We start from the raw sequence: 4929 nt of genomic DNA on the forward strand, positions 1-4929 counted from the left end.
ACTTTAAGTTTATACGATCGATAATCATGTTTCCTAGACAGTAATATTATAAGAAATTGTTAGGATGAAGTTAGATGAACTAACAAGTTTTATCAACAAAATTATGCAATGTAATAGGAAAGTATAATCATCACATTAGTCTTTTTATAAAATCGTTTTTGAAAAACACCTTCTACAAAAAAAAATTAAAAAAATGCTAGAATAACGTTTCTTAAAATTGTCATACAAGGGGAAAAGGTTTCTTTTTGTTTCTAGTGACTTGGGTTGTTCGACCTTAGGTATCTTTGCCATGTCACATACGATATAACTTTGTCAAGGGAACCTAAGGTAGCATACAATTTGATATGATGAATTGGGGCTTAGGGCTCATCTATACATGTCGTGTAGTTTGATTGACATGATAAATTGGGGTTTAGGGCTCATTTGATGTGTAAAGTCTTTGGAACACATTGAAGAAACACTTCGGTGGTTTTCCTATTTCTTCAAATCCATAGTAAATAGGTTTAGTTGTTTACGTTTTTGTGTTGTAATAACTTAATTATAACCTTCTACTTATTATGTTAATACACAATCTAGGGTTTTTAGTGCGAGCATGTGCACGGTTGTAAGGTTGTAGCTTGTTATATATATGCTTGTGTCATTACACTATTTGTGTTGTTTACTTGATATTACTATCATGACAAGCCGACCATTTGTTGATTAGTTTTCTTTCAACATTTGGTCGGGTGGTTTGTACACATTGGGCCTTGTTGTAGCCTTTGTGTGTCGGCATCGGTAAAAATTCCAACTAGTATTAGAGCCAATAGTTCACAGGTATATTTTGACAATTCTTTTTTGGATATACTCACTCGTTTGATTTGGTGGAAATATATTGGTTCACATTTGTTGATAAAATGTTAATTAGGTACTCCAAAAACCAATGTTTAGAATGTTTCATGTGTCGGGGCTTCTAGTAGAACTCTGTACGGTATGGATCCATTGTCGTAATTGGTTTGTTGTTTTTTATTTCAAATTGAAATGGCAATGACTTTGGAACATGTCAACGAAAGGCGAAACCCGTCCAACCATCATTATGTGGTTGTGCTTACTGTAGAGGATTTAGATATTGATATATCGGCAAAAAATATCCTAGAGATGGAGCATTGGGCCAAGCCGTGACTTAGATGGCCACAAGTGACAATTAATATAATATATGAGTCAATTTTAAAAAATTTACTACATGTGTTTGGAGAATTTCAAGAAGCTTTATTTAACCAAATATTTGTCTAACCGGTTGATTTTGACGAAGACCCTCTTTTTGTTTAGGATGCAAGAGGGATCCACCACAAAACAATGTATGAGGAGTTTCAATGATCTTGTGATGCTGATAAAGAGTGTTGGTTTAAAGGTCGACGATGATCAGTTGGTAATGATTATAGTTAAGATTCTCTAACTGGTCATAGTATTTCTCAAGGACTATCAGGGGAAAGAGAAAGATAAGGATCATCTAAGTTATCTAGGCGGCATTGTAGTTCACAAGAGCCCAATTCACAAGGAACAAGTCCAGAGGTAGGTGTATTTGTAACTATTTCCTAAGACACCGACATTGAGTGAGAGAATGTTTGAAGCTAAATAAGAAGAATAAGACATAAGATGCTACATCTTTCATTGTAAACAATGAGGCTCTTTAGGTCACAACCAACTCTCCATCTTCGGGTTCTTTATTTGATGCACAATGGGTCATTTCCTCGATGATCAGTGGTTAAATTTATGGTTAAAGCCCCTAAACCACAACTTCTTTATTCAGTCAGACAGTCACAAATAGTAATGCTTGCTTTTGGTTACTGTATTTGTGCATAGGGATGGCATGTTTAAGAGTTCGAGCGGTTGTGGTGATTTTTAGGTTCAGAGGCGTTTATTGGTATCATGTGATGTTTCAAAAAAAATTGATACTTGTTTGGACCATGAGGGTGCTTTTACTCGTGCATCATATACTTGTTTGGACCTTGGGTTCAAGTCATGGAGGAGTTTGTTCTATCTTGTACTTAGCGACAACATGGATATGTGTCGCTTTTGAATTATTAGACTCACACTTGTGTGTATAGGAATTGGGTTTATCACAATGACCGTTTGTGGGATATCAAGATTTGGGCAACGAGGATGTGATAGTTTTCTCGTCATGTTCATTACCGTTTTTCTCCGATAATTCTTGATAGGGTATTGCGATTTGAAAAGTCATGCTTACAGTTGTGTCTTCCAGGTGTATCTATGGAAATTATGAGATTTTCATTAGGGAGAACATCGGTTGACTTTTTAACGGCAAACGCAGTTATTGCCATCAGAAGACTTTGGTTGGCTAAGGAGAAAAGGTGTTGGCATAACATTTCTGGGCGTGGTGGAATGATGGAAGTCCTTTAAAAAAGATTACAGAACCCAAAGGGGTATACACCAAAATTGAATTCACAAATAAGATAAGGTTAAACAACATTTATCTATAAAGCAACTACAATCATCACATGTGCTATTTATCGTCAACATGATCTGCATCAAGGTTATCGGATACAACTCCAACTTTGGGTTAGGCTAAATGTGGAGTCTGGTTCTTTCTTCGGTGTTTTGATGGTATGGTGTCGAGTTAGAGCTGTTTCCCACATTTGAACACACGAGTACTTTGTAGTACTTTGGTAATCCATATCCATTGGGAATTCTTGGATCAAGGTGTAGTTTGGGGTTCAAGCGTTGATTTTGTGGACACTGGGTAGGTGGTCTAATATGATAGTTTGTGGATGAGGCAGAGTTTTCCCATTAAGGCCTATTTAGGTGTCATTTGTGTCATTTCTTGAGAATCAGTTTTGATTTTTTTTAATTAACCTGGATATCCAACCCACTATGCAGGCTGACTAATCCCAGGGTGACCACCGACTAATCAAGGTTGACAAAACCCTTTTAAGTATATATGTCTTTTAATCAAATGTTTGTCCTGAAAATGGTTTTAAAAAGGAGTTGAAAAGTATAAGTGACGTAAACAACATAACTATGTCTATATTTATACAAACAAATACAAGATGTGTATAGATAATCATATAAATAAGAAAAACCATTTGAAAATATATGAAATTTACAATAAGAAAATTTGTGTATTCAATAAAGCAACTTGTTTATTTTAGAACCTTTAGAAAACTTGGCATTGTGTAAAGGAAAAAAAAAGAATTTGATATGAATTAAATAAATAATGTTTCAAGTGGATAATTGAGGACTGCAACTACATCAAAATTTACTTTTGAAGTTAAGGAGGAGCCAATGCCACTTTTGGCTCCAAGAAGCTCCCCACTGCTCAAGAGGATCTACACGACTTGGGATTTCTTCTCCAAATCCAAAGTTGATAGGTTTAATTGCTTACATATGTCGGTTGTAGTCATTGATGGTAAGCATTTCATTGTGATCATCTATTTGTTGTATCAATAAATCATCTAGGTTCTGTTGTGAGGATAACAAGGTTATAAGGTCGTGGAACCTTGTTATATACTTGTGTTATTACATTGTTGTGGTGTTTACTTGATATTATTGTCATGACACTTTATGTAGATCATTTGTTGATCCTTTTTTTTTTCCTCAATTGGATGTTAAGTGATTGCATACATTTGACCTTGTTTGGACCTTTATGAGTGATAACCGGGTTTTTCGGTTACCAGGTTGCGGGTTGATTTCAAATAATGGTGGTAAGTTGAGGGGTTTAATTTGTTTATGTGCTTAAATGATTATATTTCCCACTGTTTTATTGTTGATATTGTTCTCTTATGGGTTATTTGTGTTATCTCATGGGAATATGTGAGAAAAAATATTTAAAAAACAATCCCCACCACCTCTTATGGTTAATAATTGTTATTTTAATATGAGATATTTGTTTTATCTCATGGAAGAGTGTGAGTGATGTTTTTAAAGACACCACCGCCTTATGCTTTGTAAAAAGAAATTTATTATGAGATGTTTTATCTTATCTCATGGGTTTTGGTGAAAAGGAAGCTTGTCTTTGTATATGTGTGTGTGTGTGTGTGTTTTGGAGCCGAAGCAAAACAAGACCAAAAAGATTTGATTTGAAGTTGTTTTCTATGACTCTTGTTTGGATATGTGTTGTCGTTATTTGCTTCTCTATGAAACTAAGTGAGTTTTTGATTGTGAATTTTAATTTGGAAACATCTTTAATATGTTTATGGGTGAAGAAACCGTAAGCTTTCATACATGAGTTTAATTTTGTGTAAAGTTTTTCTTATTTGGAAACTGGGTGATGAGATGGGTTCCCGTACCAGCGTGTTGCGAGGAAATGAGATAGTCTCACCTAGTGTGTTGTGATCACACCAGCGTGTTGCGATGAGATGGTTTCCCGCACTAGCATGGTGCGAGGAAATTGAGTTGTCTCACCCAAATATGTTATGAGAAATTATGGTTTGTTTTATATAAAGCTTTGAGTTCAAGGGTTATGTGATTAAATGAGTATTTTGTGGTTTGATATGGCAGAATAGAATTGTGTTATCAAAACATTATATATATTTGTGTTATGAATTTTATAATAGGGTTTTGGTGATATTCACGATGTAATTGCATAAAAATTGTCCATTACAGGTCAAGTAACCAGATGTTAAAGGGAAATTTTTTTTATGAAGAATTATATGATTGCTTGCATTTGGATTTTTAGGATAATGTGTTGAAACATGTGCTTGCATGTTATTTATGAGTACAAGTTTTGTATAAAGATTTTGAGAAGAAAATTTTGATAGTTATTTTTATAATGTAGCTTTTGTATATTTGGGACCGAATGTGTAAAGTTATATGAAATACATGGATATATGCAAAATTAAACTCTCCTGATGTTCCCAATTAGAAAAATCATAAAAGAATGAACTTCTTAAAATAATCAATCTGTTGTATTGAATTCTTATACTTTCTAGCAAA

Source organism: Cynara cardunculus, unplaced genomic scaffold (assembly GCF_001531365.2).
Source record: "Cynara cardunculus var. scolymus isolate 2C unplaced genomic scaffold, CcrdV1 Un_Scaffold_816, whole genome shotgun sequence".
Classification (NCBI taxonomy): domain Eukaryota; kingdom Viridiplantae; phylum Streptophyta; class Magnoliopsida; order Asterales; family Asteraceae; genus Cynara; species Cynara cardunculus.